Genomic DNA, 23,082 nt, shown 5'->3' on the forward strand with positions numbered 1-23,082 from the left:
ACTTCCTTGAACCATATAGTACAAAATTATGTAATTATGTGTAATAATCTACTGTGCAATAAAATACTATAAACCAATCCTCCTTTATAATTTTAATTTATTTTATTTGTTTATTCATTTAATTAGTTAGTTAGTTTCTAGTGAGTGGGCACTTGAAAAAATCTGTTACACATGTGGAAGAGGAGAGGCCAGAGGGTGGGAGCTGGTTGTATTCATCTATCCTGTGGTACCAGGGATTAGTCTTAAGTATTCCCACCTGGCAGCCACCCTCTTAACCTCCTGAGCTACCTCACCAGCCCTATTTCTCCTTTGAAATTCTACGTAGGTACATACTGTCTACCTTTACCTCATCTCTCTCTGATCTGAGCCTCTCCCTTGAATCTGATAAGATCTCTTTCATGATCAAGTTGCTTTAACACTTAATATATATTTTATCCTTCTACTATTATATTAATTGTTCAATATGATAATATTCAATAATTCCATACATATATACAGTGTGTAATGACTAAATCAGTGTACTTGTTGTGGTATATTTTTAATTTATTTACTTATTTACTTTACATCTCAATATCTACTCCCCTTTCCTCCCAGGCTCTCTTCCCTCAGTTCCTCTACCTATTCGTCTTTCCCTTCCTCCTTTGAGAAAGGGGAGACACCCTTGGGTATCACGTACACTGACACACCATATTTCTGCAGAATGAAGAACATCCTTTCCCACTGAAGCCAGACAAGGCAGCCGAGCTAGGGAAACAGACTCCACAGACAAGCATCAAATTCAGGGGCAGTTCATGCTTCAGTGGTTGGGGAATCTCCATGAAGACCACGCTGCATATGTGCAGAGGGTCTATGATCATCCCATTCTCACCCTTCGGTTGGTGGTTTAGTCTCTGGGAGCCTCCAAGGGTCCAAGTGAGTTGACTCTGTTGGTCTTCTTGTGGAGTCCTTGTCCTTTTCTGCTCTCTCAGTCCTCCCACAAATTTCTACAAGAATACTAGAGTTTCATCTAATGTTTGGCTGTGGGTCTCTGCAAATGTTCCCATTGCCTAATGGGCAGAACCTGTGAGAGGACGTTTAGGCTAGGATCCTATCTGCAAGCATAACAGAGTATAATTAATAGTGTTAGGGATTGGCCCTTGCCTGTAGGATGGGTCTAAATTTGGGCCACTTCTCCTCAAAGAATATTTTATCTCATCCTTTATTTGCTTCTTCAAATATCACATGCCATTTCGGTCCATTTTATTTTTATATAAAATACATATATTATTGGGCACTGTATTTTAATGACATTTTTATTTTACTTTCCTGTTTTAACAAATTCAGGAATTATTACTTTTCTATACCAACCATGACCCATGTTTACAGTGCCCAAACAGCATCTGGCCTTAGAGACTATGTCAACCAACTCTGCCAAAAGGCTAAGTTATTCCTTGGATTTTTTTTTTTTTTTTTTTTTTTTTTGCTTCAAGAGTGTTCGTTTTTAAACCACCTCATTCAATATGGGTACATTGCTATTATTTTTATAGTTACTATTAATCGCTTCTCGGCCTTTTGGCTAAGATCAAGTGTAGTATAGTTACTATTAATTTTAGTTTTCAAACGACCTATCAATTTGTATGGTATTTCTGGATATTTTTCTTTCGAACGGAATGTAGATCATGCTTATAATTAGAAAATAACACATCTGTGATTTCCATTCAGTCATGTTAAGACCGTGTACAGCCCTGCAGAGGGTGATGAGGTAATGTTTTCAGGGCAGCACCCTTAATTTCTTCATCATTTGTAGCAAGCAGACAGTTCTGCTTCAACAGCTACTATCTGTGGGGAGCGGGTGTGGAGGCAGTCCCAAGATGGCACCTGGGACTGCAGCTAAGTCTCATGACTAGCACCTGACTTCCTCACACACCTGAAACTAGCCACGTCCATTGTGAGAGCTGCGCAGGCGCACCATGACGCAAGATCAGGCCATGTGACGTGGACCTATGAACTGAGATTATGCAGTCTGAACTGAGGGGGCGGAGTTGAGGGAGGATATGAGGGAGTGTGCTGGGGGCTGGGGGTAGAGAGAAGAAAAGAAAAGAGAGATTGCTGCTTGCATGCAGAAAGAAAGGTTCCTGAATAAACTGCTTTGAGAAGAACGTCATGGTGTCGCTTCTTTGTGTGGGACAGAGACAGAAGCGACAACTATCAATATCAATTGTGTTTCCAGTTTTGGCCTGTACTTCTGTAAGGGATGAGCAACCATCAGAAGCAAGTGCTTCCCATCCAGCATACAGATACAGCTGTCTGCCGGTTTCCTTCTCCCTTTATTTTAATCTTTTGCCCGAATATCTGGGCTACAGATTATCTGTGCTCATTTCTGTTCTTTCTTTCTTTTTCTCTTCTTTTATCGTAACTAGATCTCAATAGTACTCACAGCTGTATATTGAATTGGATGGTGAAGCACTTGGAAAGAGCATGTGTTTCACCTGTCTCCAATTCATCTTCGAATCACCCTGCTAGTGATCAATGAAATTAACTCTAAACTCTTTTAAAAGCGAGAATTTAGTATGGTGCAATATTATCCAAGGTTTTAAGTTATGTGACTGAAAGGGTTCAGGGTAGATATGAGGTACTAACAATAGATAATAGAACTACCCATTACTCTACTTTGGTAAGCTTCTCTGTGTTATGGATAATCTGATAATTCTCTCATGTTTGTTCACTCAAATAGCTAATAATACTGTTAATTTTATTTATATTGGAACAAGGAATTGCAGTTTTATATTTATTTTATTGTTCATTAATTTTTTAAAACTCTATCATAATGAACTTCCAGATAAAAGAATCATGTGTTGATTTAACCAGATCTATTTTTAATGCATCTCAATGAATTTCTATAAACTTATCATAGCCACTGTAAAGCTCGGAGCTTTCACAGGGATTTCACACATTCACTATCAGATATCTTTTTATGACTAATATACCACGAAAAAAATACTTGTCAGAGTTAAAACTAGAAAAATAATTAACAATATGTCTTCTTTCAACATTGAAGTGTCTACTCCTTGCATTCAGTTCTCTCTCATCCTCTAGTTTTACAACTTGTGATGCTTTCTCCATATTATAACCACATGAATACATTTTTAATGTGTGTGTGTGTGTGTGTGTGTGTGTGTGTGTGTGTATGAGAGAGAGAAAGAGCGAGAGCGAGAGCGAGGGCGAGAGCAAGAGAGAGTTTAAAACCAACTAGAATCGGCATTTGGGTACAGCATTCTTTTTCCATTTTTTCTAAGGTTGTGTAGCCTGGCATAATATTACACATCTAACTACATCTGTAGATGCATCCTGAAGATTTTATGACTTTATTTATCTTTAAGACTGAATAATATTCCATGTCATATCTGTACCAGATTTTCAACTATCTTAAGATACTACTTCATCCCAGTCAGAATGCCAGCCATCAAGAATTCTGGCAACAAAAGTTGGAGTAAATATGTAGAGTTGGAATAGAATTCACTGTTGGTGAGGGTCCGAACTTACACAATAATCAGTTTGGAGATTCCTCAAAAGTTTAAAAATCGACATAGCTATTTTCCTCCTGAACATGTAATTAAGGGACTATATAGCGTTGAGATAATTGCAACTCTATTTTTACTGCTGCATTATTTATCATTGGATGGGAATAGGACTCCCCCTTCTTGCATATCTATGTATATATGTACCCGTGTAGGCTCCTATAAAGTTCAGAAGAGAACCTCTGATCTCCCATATCTGGAATTGCAGATCTATTTGTGTTAAATCTCATGAGAACTAAAATTGTGTCCTCTTGGGGGGGGGGAACAACACTTGTTCAACTGAAGGCTATGACTCCTGCTCCCAATTTTTAAATAATGCCTTTTAATAACTGTACATAGTGTTCTTGTTTGGGTTTTAATCCTAACTTTACCAAAGTAACATATTTTTCTTCACCTATTCCTGTATCTGCTAATTTGCTCATTTTTCACTATTTTAGTAGTGGATTTTCTCAGCCCAGATAAAGAACAAGCAATATTGACATCAGGGTGAAAGAAACAGACAGATGCCTCCACCTTCAGAAGCTGGTTTGGAAGTTAGAGCTCTAGACATGGCTGAGTGAAAAGAAAAGAACGGTGCTTTGTTCTTGGTATCGGACCACATGCTTGTCATACAATGAGAAAGGTGAGTATTATCTAATAAGAAAATTTTAAGTTTGAAGAACTGTAAGAGAATATCTAGGAGTAAGGGAGAGAAAAGCTCATTTATAGTGGAAAAAGACAGTGCTATAGAAGGGAAGATGGGAAGCAGAGCTGCTGTGTGCCTTGGGCATAGTGACTTCTCTCATGAGAATTGAGTCTGCCCTCAGCTTCTTTATTATTTCAATGCTCTGCATGTTCAAGTTAGCCTCAGAATCTGAAGAAAAAGCTTTTGATATTGTTTTCTAATCTTCATGCTCCCTTTCTACTTGAAGAAACATTATATGAGGTTTCTTTTGTGTTTCTTCTAGATTCTGAAATGTGAAAATAATATGCAGTTGAGGGTCTACTATCTGTATGACAGATTTGAGTGAAACTGCAGTATTTTCACTGAGGCTGTTTGAACATACTATAATCTGTTATACAAAATCTCCTGTTACTCAACAGTATTTCCTAAATGTTTGTTGCCTTACAAGATACTCATTCATCATTTGATTGTAGTATAGCTTTTCCTTGCTTGTAGGCAAAGTGTTTTAGTTCATTGTGTACAGTTCATTCTTATGTTATTCAAATGCTACTTTCTCTGCCCTCATATCCTGTTTCAATGTTCTGTCTCAGGCACTTATTCTCTGCCTTGTCAATTAAAGCTGATCACCCAATGGCTGGACAGAAGAGAAAATTAAGGGGATTTTGGCTGGGATGAAGACAAACTGGCTTAGATGATTAAAATAGAGCAATGACTGCCCAGGTATTACAGTAAAGATTGATTGAATAAATCTTGGTTTTTCTGTTGTTACTGGTAGTTATCTAGGTTAGAGAAAAATAGCATCTTTATTAGTATTTTTCTGCATACGTTTATAGTAAAAACTACCATTACACTTGTTTTTGGGTGAGAGTGGGAAAAAAAATCTAGAGATCTTGATGAATGTGTACGTGTCACATTGGAATTCTACTTTTATAAAGATTTTTTAATTCTTTTATTTTCACATTTTTTGGTAGTGGTTTGGGCAGTATCAGCCATAGCATATATGTGGAGAAGAGAGTAGAACTTACTGGAATCAGTTCTTTTCTTCTACCATGTAGGGATATATTTTTGGTCATTAAGTTTAGAGACAAGTGACTATACCCACTTAGCCCAAATATGGTCTGTCTTTAAATTATTTTTAATATAGTATTTCCCAGTAATTATTTATCTGTACATTAATAAAGAAGTTGCATTTTACAAAGATATCTAAACTTCCTAGAGATATTTAGGCATGTGGCAATGACATTAAAATATAGAGCCATGAAGAGTTAATGATCAAATAATAATAAAATTATAACATAATCTAAAGCTCTCAATTCTAATCTTGCTAATTTTAGCCAAATACTTTCTTAAGCATTGAGTTCCAATTTTGAATAAATATTAATGATTTATTTTAGAAGTGTTTTAATCCAGTAACATGCCTCTTTTGGCAAGAGATCACATCCAAACATATGATCTGGCTGGATAACAAACATACACTAGATTACTGCATGATCTGATCAGAATGCAAACACATGCTTAGTATATACCTTTAATCCCTATCCATGAAGGTAAGGTTAGATTATAGATCAAAGCAACCATGTTTGAAAGTGATATCTAATTGATGATCAGTCAAAGTCATGAATCAGAGAAAGATTTGAGGAAATGAGTCAGAGATAGGATATGACCAACTTTCATGAGAACATCAGAGGGAGAGAGGCTATGAGACAGGCAGTGATACAAAAAAGAGGTGTGGGGTGGGTTTGGGTGTGACATGTCTCTCTGTCTCTCCAACTCTGTGTCTCTGACTCTGTCTCTCTCTGTCTCTTTCTCTCTGTTTCTCTGTCTCTCTTTGTGTGTGTGCATGTGTGTGTGCATGCCTGTGTGTCTTTGTGTGTGTGTGTGTGTGTGATTTTATCAATGTAGTTTTAAAGAGGCAAGTAACAGAGGGAACGAGCTAGAGACAGGTGAAGACATAACAAGCTAGAGAATGAGAAGAAGCCAGATAAGAACATATTGACAAAGTAAGTATAAGGCTAGGCAGAAGCCAAATGAAGGCAAATGAAGTCAGTCATCTTGGAACATTTGTATGAGGTTAGAAGCTTCCGGTCCTAGGGATAGTGAGAACATGGAAGCAAATGTTTTGAGCTCAGGCAAAGCCATATATTCATACAGTTTGTATATGGCTCTCATCTTATTACTTCCTCTGAGAAAATCAAAGCAACACTCACAACTTATAATAAATTAATTGCTTATAGAATGACCAGAATTTTATTCTGCCAATTCTGTTATTGCCGCTGCATCAAACTTTGTATTTTAAGAAGTTGTTTGATAATTTCATTTAACCAGATGAATCAATAGACAAGTTTACAGTCACATTAGCAGAGGAGGATCAAATTACTCTATACAATACTTTTCTGATAGTTTTTATGGCTGATCAAATAATAGACATTTCTAGGTATCAATGAGCAACATTCTTGAAATAAGGGAATTCCTTCCAACACTTTGTCGTGCTATTATCATATGTGTTCCATACTGCCACAGTCCGATTTTTTTCTGTATTCTAAACAATCTTGATTATAAATGAATAGTAAAAAAAAATCCAGTAAAGAATCTAAGGATGCCTGTGACTATAAATTATATCAAAGAATTAAACATTTTGTTCTAGAGATTTCAGGTGTGCTCTTAAGTTGCAAGTGCAAGATACCTCCAATTTCATTACAAGGCATTTATTGCTATCTTCCTCTTAGCACTGCATTCACTGTCTCATAAGTTTGGATATTCTTTCTCTTCATTTTTATTGAATTCTAGAAAGTTTTTAATTTCTTTATTTCTTCTCTGACAAAGTTAGAATTGAGTAGAGTTGTGCAGTGTCTATTGGTCTGTGGGCTTTATGTTGTATTTGTTGGTATTGAACTCTATCTTTAGTCCATGGTGATCAAATAGGATGCATGGGATTAGTTTAATCTTCTTTTATTTTTATTTTATTTTTTTATTAACTTGAGTATTTCTTATATACATTTCGAGTGTTATTCCCTTTCCCGGTTTCCGGGCAAACATCCCCCTAATCCCTCCCCCTCCCCTTCTTTGCGGGTGTTCCCCTCCCCATCATCCCCCCCTTGCCGCCCTCCCCCCAACAGTCTGGTTTACTGGGGGTTCAGTCTTAGCAGGACCCAGGGCTTCCCCTTCCACTGGTGCTCTTACTTGGATATTCATTGCTACCTATGAGGTCAGAACCAGGGTCAGTCCATGTATAGTCTTTAGGTAGTGGCTTAGTCCCTGGAAGCTCTGGTTGCTTGGCATTGTTGTATATATGGGGTTTCGAGCCCCTTCAAGCTCTTCCAGTTCTTTCTTTGATTCCTTCAACGGGGGTCCTATTCTCAGTTCAGTGGTTTGCTGCTGGCATTCGCCTCTGTATTTGCTGTATTCTGGCTGTGTCTCTCTGGAGAGATCTACATCTGGCTCCTGTCGGCCTGGACTTCTTTGCTTCATCCATCTTGTCTAATTGGGTGGCTGTATATGTATGGGCCACATGTGGGGCAGGCTCTGAATGGGTGTTCCTTCTGTGTCTGTTTTAATCTTTGCCTCTCTATTCCCTGCCAAGGGTATTCTTGTTCCCCTTTTAAAGAAGGAGTGAAGCATTCACATTTTGATCATCCGTCTTGAGTTTCATTTGTTCTAGGCATCTAGGGTAATTCCAGCATTTTGGCTAATAGCCACTTATCAATGAGTGCATATCATGTGTGTTTTTCTGTGATTGGGTTACCTCACTCAGGATGATATTTTCCAGTTCCAACCATTTGCCTACGAATTTCGTAAAGTTATTGTTTTTGATAGCTGAGTGATATTCTATTGTGTAGATGTACCACATTATCTGTATCCATTTCTCTGTTGAAGGGCATCGGGGTTCTTTCCAGCTTCTGGCTATTATAATTAAGGCTGCTATGAACATAGTGGAGCACGTGTCTTTTTTATATGTTGGGGCATCTTTTGGGTATATTCCCAAGAGAGGTATAGCTGGATCCTCAGGCAGTTCAATGTCCAATTTTCTGAGGAACCTCCAGACTGATTTCCAGAATGGTTGTACCAGTCTGCAACCCCACCAACAATGGAGGAGTGTTCCTCTGTCTCCGCATACTCGCCAGCATCTGCTGTCACCTGAGTTTTTGATCTTAGCCATTCTCAATGGTGTGAGGTGAAATCTCAGGGTTGTGTTGATTTGCTTTTCCCTTATGACTAAAGATGTTGAACATTTCTTTAGGTGTTTCTCAGCCATTCGGCATTCCTCAGCTGTGAATTCTTTGTTTAGCTCTGAGCCCCATTTTTTAATAGGGTTATTTGTCTCCCTGCTGTCTAACTTCTTGAGTTCTTTGTATATTTTGGATATAAGGCCTCTATCTGTTGTAGGATTGGTAAAGATCTTTTCCCAATCTGTTGTTTGCCGTTTCGTCCTAACCACAGTGTCCTTTGCCTTACAGAAGCTTTGCAGTTTTATGAGATCCCATTTGTCCATTCTTGATCTTAGAGCATAAGCCATTGGTGTTTTGTTCAGGAAATTTTTTCCAGTGCCCATGTGTTCCAGATGGTTCCCTAGTTTTTCTTCTATTAGTTTGAGTGTGTCTGGTTTGATATGGAGGTCCTTGATCCACTTGGACTTAAGCTTTGTACAGGGTGATAAGCATGGATCGATCTGCATTCTTCTACATGTTGACCTCCAGTTGAACCAGCACCATTTGCTGAAAATGCTATCTTTTTTCAATTGGATGGTTTTGGCTCCTTTGTCAAAAATCAAGTGACGATAGGTGTTTGGGTTCATTTCTGGGTCTTCAATTCTATTCCATTTGTCTATCTGTCTGTCTCTGTACCAATACCATGCAGTTTTTAATCACTATTGCTCTGTAATACTGCTTGAATTCAGGAATAGTGATTCCCCCTGAAGTCCTTTTATTGTTGAGGATAGCTTTAGCTATCCTGGGTTTTTTGTTATTCCAGATGAATTTGCAAATTGTTCTGTCTAACTCTTTGAAGAATTGGATTCGTATTTTGATGGGGATTGCATTGAATCTGTAGATCGCTTTTGGTAAAATTGCCATTTTTACTATATTAATCCTTCCAATCCATGAGCATAAGAGATCTTTCCATCTTCTGAGGTCTTCTTCAATTTCTTTCTTCAGTGTCTTGAAGTTCTTATTGTACAGATCTTTTACTTGCTTGGTTAAAGTCACACCGAGGTACTTTATATTATTTGGGTCTATTATGAAGGGTGTCGTTTCCCTAATTTCTTTCTTGGCTTGTTTCTCTTTTGTGTAGAGGAAGGCTACTGATTTATTTGAGTTAATTTTATACCCAGCCACTTTGCTGAAGTTGTTTATCAGCTTTAGTAGTTCTCTGGTGGAGCTTTTGGGATCACTTAAATATACTATCATATCATCTGCAAATAGTGATATTTTGACTTCTTCTTTTCCGATCTGTATCCCCTTGACCTCCTTTTGTTGTCTGATTGCTCTGGCTAGAACTTCAAGAACTATATTGAATAAGTAGGGAGAGAGTGGGCAGCCTTGTCTAGTCCTTGATTTTAGTGGGATTGCTTCAAGTTTCTCTCCATTTAGTTTAATGTTAGCAACTGGTTTGCTGTATATGGCTTTTACTATGTTTAGGTATGGGCCTTGAATTCCTATTCTTTCCAGGACTTTTATCATGAAGGGGTGTTGAATTTTGTCAAATGCTTTCTCAGCATCTAATGAAATGATCATGTGGTTTTGTTCTTTCAGTTTGTTTATATAATAGATCTTCGTTGATGGTTTTCCATATATTAAACCATCCCTGCATGCCTGGGATGAAGCCTAATTGATCATGGTGGATGATTGTTTGATGTGCTCTTGGATTCGGTTTGCCAGAATTTTATTGAGTATTTTTGCGTCGATATTCATAAGGGAAATTGTTCTGAAGTTCTCTTTCTTTGTTGGGTCTTTGTGTGGTTTAGGTATAAGAGTAATTGTGGCTTCATAGAAGGAATTCGGTAGTGCTCCATCTGTTTCAATTTTGTGGAATAGTTTGGATAATATTGGTCCGAGGTCTTCTATGAAGGTCTGATAGAATTCTGCACTAAACTCATCTGGACCTGGGCTCTTTTTGGTTGGGAGACCTTTAATGACTGCTTCTCTTTCCTTAGGAGTTATGGGGTTGTTTAACTGGTTTATCTGTTCCTGATTTAACTTCGGTACCTGGTATCTGTCTAGGAAATTGTCCATTTCCTGTAGATTTTCAAGTTTTGTTGAATATAGGCTTTTGTAGTAAGATCTGATGATTTTTTGAATTTCCTCTGAATCTGTAGTTATGTCTCCCTTTTCAGTTCTGATTTTGTTAATTTGGATATACTCTCTGTGTCCTCTCGTTAATCTGACTAAGGGTTTATCTATCTTGTTGATTTTCTCAAAGAACCAACTTTTGGTTCTGTTGACTCTTTCTATGGTCCTTTTTGTTTCTACTTGGTTGATTTCAGCTCAGAGTTTGATTATTCCTGCCTTCTACTCCTCCTGGGTGTATTTGCTTCTTTTTGTTCTAAAGCTTTAGGTGTGCTGTCAAGCTGCTGACATATCCTCTTTCCTGTTTCTTTCTGCAGGCACTAAGCGCTATGAGTTTTCCTCTTAGCACAGCTTTCATTGTGTCCCATAAGTTTGGGTATGTTGTACCTTCATTTTCATTAAATTCTAAAAAGTCTTTAATTTCTTTCTTTATTTCTTCCTTGACCAGGTTATCATTGAGTAGAGCATTGTTCAATTTCCACGTATATGTGGGCATTCTTCCCTTATTGTTATTGAAGACCAGTTTTAGGCCGTGGTGGTCTGATAGCACGCATGGGATTATTTCTATCTTTCTGTACCTGTTGAGGCCCGTTTTTTGACCAATTATATGGTCAATTTTGGAGAAAGTACCATGAGGAGCCGAGAAGAAGGTATATCCTTTTGATTTAGGATAGAATGTTCTATAAATATCCGTTAAGTCCATTTGGCTCATGACTTCTCTTAGTCTGTCTACGTCTCTGTTTAATTTCTGTTTCCATGATCTGTCCATTGAGGAGAGTGGGGTGTTGAAATCTCCTACTATTATTGTGTGAGGTGCAATATGTGTTTTGAGCTTTAGTAAGGTTTCTTTTACGTATGTAGGTGCCCTTGTATTTGGGGCATAAATATTTAGGACTGAGAGTTCATCTTGGTGGATTTTTTCTTTGATGAATATGAAGTGTCCTTCCTTTTTTTTTTTGATAACTTTTAGTTGAAAATTGATTTTATTTGATATTAGAATGGCTACTCCAGCTTGCTTCTTCTGACCATTTGCTTGGAATGTTTTTTTCCAGCCTTTCACTCTGAGGTAGTGTCTGTCTTTGTCTCTGAAGTGTGTTTCCTGTAGGCAGCAGAATGCAGCGTCCTCGTTGCGTATCCAGTTTGTTAATCTATGTCTTTTTATTGGGGAGTTGAGGCCATTGATGTTGAGAGATATTAAGGAATAGTGATTATTGCTTCCCATTATATTCATATTTGGATGTGAGGTTATGTTTTTGTGCTTTTCTTCTCTTTGTTTTGTTGCCAAGACAATTAGTTTCTTGCTTCTTCTAGGGTATAGCTTGCCTCCTTATGTTGGGCTTTACCATTTATTATCCTTTGTAGTGCTGGATTTGTAGAAAGATATTGTGTAAATTTGGTTTTGTCATGGAATATCTTGGTTTCTCCATCAATGTTAATTGAGAGTTTTGCTGGATACAGTAACCTGGGCTGGCATTTGTGTTCTCTTAGGGTCTGTATGACATCTGTCCAGGATCTTCTGGCCTTCATAGTTTCTGGCGAAAAGTCTGGTGCGATTCTGATAGGTCTGCCTTTATATGTTACTTGACCTTTTTCCCTTACTGCTTTTAATATTCTTTCTTTATTTTGTGTGTTTGGTGTTTTGACTATTATGTGACAGGAGGTGTTTCTTTTCTGGTCCAATCTATTTGGAGTTCTGTAGGCTTCTTTTATGCCTATGGGTATCTCTTTTTTTAGGTTAGGGAAGTTTTCTTCTATGATTATGTTGAAGATATTTTCTGGTCCTTTGAGCTGGGAGTCTTCACTCTCTTCTATACCTATTATCCTTAGGTTTGATCTTCTCATTGAGTCCTGGATTTCCTGTATGTTTTGGACCAGTAGCTTTTTCCTGCTTTACATTATCTTTGACAGTTGAGTCAATGATTTCTATGGCATCTTCTGCTCCTGAGATTCTCTCTTCCATCTCTTGCATTCTGTTGGGGAAGCTTGTATCTACAGCTCCTTGTCTCTTCTTTTGGTTTTCTATATCCAGGCTTGTTTCCATGTGTTCTTTCTTGATTGCTTCTATTTCCATTTTTAATTCTTTCAACTGTTTTATTGTGTTTTCCTGGAATTCTTTCAGGGATTTTTGTGATTCCTCTCTGTAGGCTTCTACTTGTTCTCTAAGGGAGTTCTTCACGTCTTTCTTGAAGTCCTCCAGCATCATGATCAAATATGATTTTGAAACTAGATCTTGCTTTTCTGGTGTGTTTGGATATTCCATGTTTGTTTTGTTGGGAGAATTTGGCTCCGATGATGCCATGTAGTCTTGGTTTCTGTTGCTTGGTTACCTGCGTTTGCCTCTTGCCATCAGATTATCTCTAGTGTTACTTTGTTCTGCTATTTCTGACAGTGGCTAGACTGTCCTATAAGCCTGTGTGTCAGGAGTGCTGTAGACCTGTTTTCCTGTTTTCTTTCAGCCAGTTATGGGGACAGAGTGTTCTGCTTTCGGGCGTGTACTTTTTCCTCTCTACAGGTCTTCAGCTCTTCCTGTGGGCCTGTGTCTTGAGTTCACCAGGCAGGTCACTTGCAGCAGAAAAGTTGGTCTTACCTGTGATCCCGAGGCTCAAGTTTGCTCGTGGGGTGTTGCTTATGAGCTCTCTGCGGTGGCAGCAACCAGGAAGATCTGCGCCGCCCTTTCCGGGAGCTTCCGTGCACCAGGGTTCCAGATGGCGTTTGGTGTTTTCCTCTGGCGTCCGAAATGTGTGCAGAGTGCAGTCTCTTCTGGTTTCCCAGGCGTGTCTGCCTCTCTGAAGGTTTAGCTCTCCCTCCCATGGGATTTGGGTGCAGAGAACTGTTTATCCGGTCTGTTTCTTCAGATTATGGCGGTGTCTCAGGCACAGTGGTCCTCCTGCTCCTGGGCCCTCCTCTGCGGGAACCCAGAGGCGGTATATAGTTTCCTCTTGGGCCAGGGATGTGGGCAGGGGTGGGCAGTGTTGGTGGTCTCTTCCGCTCTGCAGCCTCAGGAGTGCCCACCTGACCAGGCGGTGAGGTCTCTCTCCCATGGCGTCTGGGAGCAGAGAGCTGCTGCGGGCCGGGATCCGTGGTTTTGGGGCTCTATCTTCTTTTATTTTTGAGGCTTCTTTTGTGACCAATTATATTGTCAGTTTTGGACAATGTACCATGATGTGCTGAGCAGAAGGTACATGCTTTTGTTTTAAGGTGAAATGTTTTGTAGATATCTTTTAAATCCATTTCGTTCATAAATTCTATTAGGTTAACTGTGTCTCTGTTTACTTCATATTTCAGTGAACTGTCCATTAGTGAGAGTGGTGTGTTGAAGTCTCCCACTATTATTGTGTGAGGTTCAATGTCTGTTTTGAGCTTTAGTAAAGTTTTTTTGTTTGTTTTTGTTTTGTTTGTATTTTATGAAAGTAGATACCTTTGCATTTGGAGCATGAATGTTCAGACTTGAGACGGTCTCTTGGTGGATTTTTCCCTTGATGAATATGAACTATCCTTCACTATCTCCTTTTATAACTTTTTGTTGACAGTTGACAGTTTTGTTGACTTTATTGGATATTAGAATAACAACTCCTGCTTGCTTCTTGGGAATATTTGCTTGGAAGATTTTTTCTAGCCTTTGACTCTGAGGTAGTCTCTGTTATTGAGATGTGTTTCTTATATGCAGCAAAATGGATCTTGATTTTTCTATCCAGTCTGTTAGCTTATGTCTTCTTATTGAGTCCATTTTTATTGAGAGATATTAAAGACAGGTGATTGTTAGTTTACGTTATGTTTGTGGTTGCAGGTAGTATTATGTGTGTCTGATTCTCTCCTTTTGAGTTTGTTGTGAGATGATTAATTTCTTCTTTTTCTTTGGTGAAAATACCCTCTTCGTGTTGGAGTTTTCTTTCTAGAATCCCCTGCAGGGATGGATTAATAGATAATATTCTTTAAATTTGGTTTTGTCATAAAGTATTTTGGTTTATCCATCTATAGTTGAGAGTTTTGGGGGATGTAATAAGCCTGGACTGGTATTTGTTGTCTCTTAGGGTCTGTCTGACATCTGTTAAAGCTCTTCTGTCTCTTAGAGTCTTTTTTGAGAAGTCTTGTGTAATTCTGTTAGGTCTATCTTTATATGTTACTTGACCCTTTCCCCTTACAGCTTTTAATATTCTTTCTCTGTTCTGTGTGTTTGGTGTTTTGATTATTATATGATGGGAGATTTCCTATTTTAGTTCAACCTGTTTGGTGTTCTGTGGGCTCCTTGTACATTTATGGCAATCTCTTTCTCTAGCTTGGGGAAGTTTTCTTTTATGATGTTGTTGGCAATGTTTTCCAGTCCCTTGAGCTGTGAATCTTCTCTCTCCTCTATTCCTATTATTCTTAGGTTTGGACACTACCACCAACATTAAGAAGTCAAAACCTTCTCAAGTCACTGACTCTCCATTCAGTTGCTTTGGCAGGCACCCTCACAAATACACTAAAAACTGCCTTAGTAATGTCTAGCCAAGTTGCAATGTTTTCAAATGTTTCTTTATAACTTAATTTGACTACACATAAAAAATCAAAACGTTTTTCTCTCCCTTCTTTAAGTTAAATTTTTGATTGAAAAAAATATTCTTCATTCCATGTATTCTAATACAGTTTCTCCTACCCCAATTCTTTTCCAATCATTCCCAATTTACCACCTACCAAAATCCACATCTTTTCATTAATTAGAAAACAAATGGGAATATAAACCATTAATAATGAATAATTATGAGTAATGATAAAGGTAAACTAAAGATAAGCTTGAATAAGATAAAAAACAGAAAACAAAAAAAAGAGACAAGAATAAGTACAAGAAAAAAATACTGATACATTTCTGATCATGTTTGCACACATAGAAAACCCATAAAAATAGAAAACTGTAATAGCGTGTAAGGATCTATATAAGGTTAAAAAGTTTCAGTTTTTTTCAGGCAAGACATTATAAGAAAAAAATCCAACAAAAATACTACTGCGTTCATGTTGTGTTGGTAATCTACTGGCATTCTTGTAACATTGGCATTTTCTATGTGTACAGTTTAGGAGCAGAAAAAAAATGTGACGTAAAAGTAAAAGTCTTTCTATGTTTTGATTTTTTTCTTTAACCTCAACAGAAGAAAATCATTTTAGATGATTACCAAACAAATAATAGGAAAATTGTCCTCAGCAACTACTGTCATACATGTACACTTGGAAATGTTTTCACAAATCATTCAGGCTTTCTGCAAGTATAATTGTTCAAAGTAACCCATTCTTTTCTTTGAATAACATTTATCCTACTGTAACTGAATATACCATCACTAAATTTTGCAAGAGGAATTAGCTCTATTCCTAGACTGCAAAATTTTTCAGCACACTCCATGACCACAGTTTTAACTTTATATGCTTCTGTATCATCACTATCCATACTTTTGTTTTCTTTTTTTTTCTGTTGCTAAGGCTTTTCAATATTTGTTCTTAAGTGGGATATCACACAGCATAATTCTAAAAACTAAAAAATAGTTAATACTCTATCATATTATATTTTAATTGCCGCTACTCACACAAATAAGTAATGTGTGTAAATTTTTACTAAAATGCTAACAATTTAAATCATGTTTATGTTTTTAAAGGGTTACAAAAGAACTTGGGAATTCTTTTTCCTTCACCCACTTCTTGCAGGTTTAAAGTAAATTATCAATAAAAGGAGAGGAAATCCCCCTCTCTTCCTGCCTTCCACTGTCCCAGTGCTTTTAAATGTTCTCCTTTTAAACATTTCAATATATTACACTAGTACTAGAGTCTAACCTGGACAGGTAAAATTTTCAAATCTTAGAAGGTGTAACCACACAGAGATGTGGAGGACGAAGGAATCACTCTTGAGGCAAGTTTAGCTAGGTCATCAATAGGAGACACAGGTAATACTTTATTTATTAGAGCTATATTCTCAGATACAAAGGAAAGAGAAACACAAAATCCCAATTCATTTTCTCCCTTAATTGTTCTATAGCCAACTCAATGAATTGATTCCATCATATAAGGTAATTTAACCTTTTTTTCGGGTTTTAATTGATTTTAATATTGCAGGCATCTTGGCTTTCTTGCTACTCCCAGTGGCATTACAGAGCTATATCTCAATGAGGACTGTTACTATATTAAATCAGTATATCAATACACCTTGCATTAAGAAGCAAGGGCCTTAGAGAATCTATGAATCAAAGAAGAAAGAAAAATGGTTGTTGAAGTAAAGCACTCCTAAAACAAACACATTAATGGGAAAACATCATAAAAGTTTCCTTTGTGCTGAGGGATACATAAAACAAAAGTGCACAGCATGGTAATCTTCTCCTTCCATATATTGATAGAAAGCACTAAAACATTTTCTCTTGGGCAGGATATTCAACCGGTTACTTCCAAATAATGCATAAGATATGTAGATTAAAAAAACTGACCTTGTTTATGGCAATCATTTCCAATGTAACTGAAGAAAGTATCTACATTCCCTAGTCTTGTTTACAAGGACATGGATAGTTCTGATATATGGGCTCAAATAGGTAGATATAAAAATCCACACAGACTTGGCTGTACAAAATGTTTATGATATAGTGTGAGATATATGTGGAGAAGATGATGCAGGGAAAGAAAATGAAGAACAAAGGAGATAGTTGTAGATCGATACAAACACCAAAAGGAAAGAACAGAATGCTGTGTAAATTAGTACCAGCAACTCATTCATTCAAATAGAAATAATAATAATGCAATATATACCATCTATTTTCAGCCACTGTAATTTTCTTTTGTATGGGACCAGATTTATAAGGTCAAGTTATGTATACATTATTTCTGTTCAGAAGAAACTAAAAGACATGTTAGATAATGTTCTCAGGAATGATGGAATGGTGCCTATTTATTATTACACTTTCTTAATTGGCATAGCTGTGAAAAGAAGAGATTGACTTCCTTCCATAAACTTAATGAAGTTGAATGTAGCTTAGAGGGGATTTGGAAACATTTTTGGGAGAAAGGTATGTTTCTAGGATGTGCTAGTCTAGTGCTGATGACTGGTATTGGCATTTAAATTGGGGAGGGTTACTCTGAGCACTTTGCCCAACAATGAGCATGTAGAAAAATGGATTGTCTTTATATTATTAGCATTGATACATTTTTACATTATATAGAAAAGAAAAATACTTATCACTGAAAAACAATGGAATATATATATATATATATATATATATATATATATTAAAATTGTTCAGTAGTTTCCTGCAAGTTGGATTATTCAATCCTAGAAAAAGGCTCTATCCTTAATATTCAGCAAGATGGAAGAAGAATTCTTAAGAAAACAGAAATACACAAGTCACAAGACTCAGGAAGTCTCAGAAATGCCCCAGATTAACAAGTCTCTCACCTGTGCCACAGGCACTTACACACCCCTCCAAGGTTTTATAGGCAATAAGGATGACTGAAGATGAAAGAGTCTCTGAGCGTTCATGTGCCTTACATGCTGTGCAATGATCCATGATTGCAGCTTTTCCTAATTGGCACTCAGACAGACAGATTTTGTGTTGAATGAGCAATAGTTGCACTTGTCAATGTCCTGTAAGCAATAAACTCATTCTGACCCAGTAGAACTTTTGTAGAGCCATTTCCTTGCCCTCTTTTCATTATTGTGTCTAGTGTAGGCAGAAATTTGTTTATATATCCTATACCATGCATTTCTTGCATTTTCATATATGTTTGAAAAAGTTGTTAATTTCTATTTTTGCTTGAACTTGAAATAATGAAATTTTTGGTTGAAACTAATGGAATTTCTCTTAACTTCCATGTCCAACAAATTACATCATAGATTTAAAAAAAGAAAAAAAAAGAAAATGTAAAAAACAACAACAACAAAAACAGTTAAACAGAAACAAGGGAATGGTGCCAAAGATGGACCATGAACTGGTCTTTAGATGGGGTTCCAAGTCCTCTCTGCCATGGGGCTTGACCACTCAGGGAGGCAGGATATAGGAAGTTTGACCCTGCTTACTCCACACAACATAGAGCAGCCATGAAACACCACGTCAGGGGTGCAGAAGCACTGTCTGGGAACAAGACACAGCTGGAGCTGGCTTGGGGCTCCCGGGGCCTGAAGGAGGCCAGGATCATCTGTTTCTCAGGCTCTTGGGCAAACAGGTACTGATGGGAATCCTCAGAAGAGCTGAGAATGGAGTGGGGGCCAACAGGTGGGATCTAGCCCAGGGCTTAGTGGGGAAGAGGGAGTTCTCTGGCTGGTCCAGAGGGGATAGTCCTTGGCTTAGTGGTAGGGTTCAAACTTGGTGATAGAGGTGTCTCTGAGCTCAGGGAGGCCTTCTATGGGAGATTAGAAGGTGGCTCTGTAGGTGAAGGTCTTCTCTAGAGCTCCCCACAGCAGATCCCGACAAAAAGAGACAGTATATGGTTTTAAGACATTTATTGTCATGGTGGGAAGTGGATAAGTAAAACCATACCCCACTTCTCAGGGTGGACCTGAGATTAAATACTTTTTGTAGGGAGGAGTGTCGGGGAAGGAAAGTTCATTGACTAAGCCTCCAGGCCTTTAGGTACTTCATTATAATGGAGCTCTGTCTTGAGCCTACATGACCTGTGGTCATGTCCTCTACCTGTGGAGAGGCTTGGAGTGTTGCTCTTACTTAAGTGAAGGCCACAAATCTATGGAGGGTTGCAGCTAGTGACTGGGCCTGCTTTCTTGGGAGTCAAGATAAATGCCTACAGTCCCTTTCAGGGTCACAGAGGTTTCAAGCCTCTGCTCAACCAGGAAACAGGGTGCCTGCCCTTCACTGTCCCACATTGTTCAAGTACCATCATCATTGTTCATCAGTAGGAAAATAACAGAAGCTAGTATACAAAACGCTTACTATAAAAGAAGTAATAAAAAAGAAGTAATTAAAAAAGAAAGAGGAAAGAGGGATAAGAGAGGTGACTTAGTAGTTAGGAGCCCTTGTTGCTCTTACGGGAGACCTATGGTTCTTTTTAGTACTTAGTGGTGGCTCAAAACCACCCATAACTCCTTCAAGGGCAAACACCACAGTTTTCTCTTCCCCTTGTGCAATAGGCAGGCACATGGTGTAAGTACATCTAAAAGGGAACTTGTAAACTTTTTAAAAACAGTGAATAAATTTAAATGTATTTAAAATTAAAAGAAAAACAGGAAGAATAAAGCTGAATGACTACAATAGCAGGGGAGAGAAAACACAGTGAAAGAGAAAATAGAGAAAATGTTGAGAATTGAACTAATGTGATAAAAGTATCTTAGTAGTATTTTTATGGAAAAGTTAAATTATCTTATAGTACTTGGTCCATTTGTATTCATTTTACTAATTTAATTAATGTTGTGAACTTTAAAATATAAGCAATTTTTTAACTTTAATAAGTAATTCAGATACAGAAAAATGTGGTTCAATTACACCATGGGATACCATTGAGCTACTAAAATTGAGGACATCATGAATTTTGCAGGCAAATTGATGGAACTAGAAAATACCCTCCTGAGTAAAGTAACTCAGACCCAAAAGGACATGCATAGTATGTACTCACTGATAAGTGAATATTAGCCAAAATATACAGAATATCCAAGATACAACCCACAGATCTTATAAAGTGTAACAAGAGAAAGGCCCAAATGAGGATGCTTCAATCCCACTTAGAAGGGGGAATTCAATCCCACAATAATCATGGAAGGCAAAGAGAGGAAGGGATTTGGGTGAGAGAGGGGACGGGGGAAGAGGAACAGGATCAGGTGTTGGGGATTGGGGATCAGAACAGGAGTGGGCCAGGAGAATGGATGGAAATAAACAGTCTCAGGGCTGGTAGTTAGGGGGACTCTCTAGAAAGTACCAGAGACCCAGAAGGTGAGAGACTCTCAGGACTCAATAGGGTTGAGCTTTATGAGACAACAATGGAGGTTAGCAAAAATGACCAACACTGGGGAGAGGGAACTTTTGAGGAGTCCACCTCCAGTAGATAGAGATGGCCTCAAGTGGAGGGACTGAGTTACTAACTCACAGCCAAAATTTCTGATGCAGAATTGTTCCTGTCTAAGAGATCTACAAGGACAAAAAATCAAGAAAAGACTGAAGGAAAGGCGGTCCAATGACTAGCCCAATTTGGGATCTATTTCATGGAGTGGGGACCAAAGCCTGACACTCCTACTAATGCTATGTTGTGCTTACAAACAGGAGCCTAGCCTGGCTGTCCTCTGAGAGCATCTACCAGTAGTTGACTGAGGCAGATGCAGATACTTAATAACCAAACATTCGGATAAAGTCAGGAACACCTATGGTTGAATTAGGGGAAGGATTAAGAAGCTGAAGTGGAGAGCAACCCCATAACAAGACCAGCAATCTCAACTAAACCAGAACCCAAGGAGCTCCCTGAGACTGAGTTACCAACAAGGAACATACACTGGCCAGTTTGGGGCTCCTGGAACATATATAGCAGAGGTCTGTCTAGACTGACCTCAGTGGGAGAATGTGTGCTTAATCCTAGAGAGACTTGAGGCCACAGGGAAGGGTAAGCCTGGAAGTGTGAGAGCACCCTCTTAGAGGCAAGGGGAAAGAATGAGATGAATAACTGTGGGAGGGGGGACAGGAAAGGGGCCATTGATTGGAATTTAAATAAAACAATTTAAAAATAAGTAATTCAACACAAAAGTTGAAAATACTAATTTTAATATTTTTTATATTTGAAAATTTAATATAATTTCAGTTTCCTTTTCCCTCCTCTACTCTAAAAAGAAAAGAAACACACACACACACACACACACACACACACACACACACACACACACACACATACACACGCACACACATCCTTGCTGTTCTCAAGTAAATGTGCGTGTATGCAAGTTTTTTTTTCATTTTATATTTCTTGGATATTTTATGTATTTAGATTTCAAATGTTATCCCCTTTGCCCCTCTCCAAGACCCCTTCCTCCCTCTCCCTGCTTCTATGAGGATACAATGGCATTACTCTACATTGTGGAAAAAAGCTTTCACAGGACCAATGGCTTTTCCTCCTGTTGATGCTGAACAATGCATTCCTCTGCTACATGTGCACCGAAGCCATGAGTCCCTCCATGTGTACTCATTGTTTGGTGGTTTAGTCCCTGGGAGCTCTGGTGGTGTCTGATTGATTGATATTCTTGTTCTTCCTTTGGGGTTGCAAACCCCTTCAGCTCTTTCAGTCTTTTCTCTAACTCCTCCAGTGGACTCTCCTTGTTAAGTACAATGGTTAACTGTAAACATCCTCCTCAGTATCAGTAGGGCTCTGGCAGAGCCTCTGAGCAGAAACACATATCTGACTCCTATCAACAAGCACTTCTTGCATCAATCAGTCCCATCAGCAATAGGGACTGGCTGTATATGGGGTGGATCCCCAGGTAGGTCAGTCTCTGGATGACCTTTTTTTCAGTCCCTGCTCCATTCTTTGTCCATGTATTTCCTCCCGTCAGTATTTTGTTCTACTTTCTAAGGAAGAATGAAAAATCCACAGTTCTTGAACTTCATGTGATCTGTAAATGTTTTTCTTACATATTCCAAGCTTTTGGGCTAATATCCACATATCAGCGAGTGCATACCATGTGTGTTCTTTGTGTTTGGGTTATCTCACTTGGCACAGTATTTTCTAGTTCCATCCATTTGCCTATGAATTTCATGAAGTCATTGTTTTTGATAGATGAGCAGTATTCCATTATATAAATGTACCACATTTTCTGTATCCATTCTTCTGTTGAAGGACATCTGGGTTCTTTCCAGCTTCTGACTATTATAAATAAGGCTGCTATGAACATACTGGGGCATGTGTCTTTGTTGTATGTTGGAGCAGCTTTTGGGTATATGCCCAGGAGAGGTATAGCTGGATCCACAGGTAGTATAATGTCCAATTTTCTGTGGAACCTCCAGACTGATTTCCAGAGTGGTTGTACCAGCTTGCAGTCCCACCAACAGTGAAGGAGTGTTCCTCTTTCTCCACATCCTTGCCAATATCTATTGTCACCTGAGATTTTGATCATAGCCATTCTCACTAGTGTGAGGTGGAATCTCAGGGTTGTTTTGATTTGCATTTCCCTGATTATTAAGGATGTTGAGCATTTCTTTAGGTGCTTCTCAGCCATTCAATATTTCTTAGCTGAGAATCCTCTGTTTAGCTCTGTACCCATTTTTAATAGGGTTATTTGTCTCTTTGGAGTCTAACTTCTTGAGTTCATTTTATGTTTTTTTCCCTCAATCTGATGTAGGATTGGTGAATATCTTTTCCCAATTTGTTGGTTGTCATTTTGTCCTATTGACAATATCCTTTGCCTTACAGAAGATTTTTAATTCTATGGGGTCCCATTTGTGGATTATTGATCGTAGAGCATAAGCTTTGGGAGTTCTGTTCAGGAAAATTTTCCCTGTGCCTATGAGTTCAAAGATCTTTCCCAATTTCTCATCTATTAGTTTCAGCGTATCTTGTTTTATGTGGAGGTCTTTGATCCACTTGGATGTAAGCTCTCTACAAGGAGATAAAAATGGGTCAATTTGCATTTTTTGCATGCTGACCTTCAGTT

The 23,082-nt window shown here is 38.1% G+C and overlaps 1 pseudogene; it reads left to right on the top strand.

The window, feature by feature from the left end:
• The first annotated feature begins 1,535 nt into the window (after positions 1-1,535).
• On the top strand, positions 1,536-1,609 carry LOC120098410 (U2 spliceosomal RNA; annotated as a pseudogene).
• The last annotated feature ends 21,473 nt before the right edge of the window (positions 1,610-23,082 follow it).

This window comes from Rattus norvegicus, chromosome 18, assembly GCF_021556685.1.
Source record: "Rattus norvegicus strain SHRSP/BbbUtx chromosome 18, alternate assembly SHRSP_T2T, whole genome shotgun sequence".
In the NCBI taxonomy this organism is placed as follows: Eukaryota; Metazoa; Chordata; class Mammalia; order Rodentia; family Muridae; genus Rattus; species Rattus norvegicus.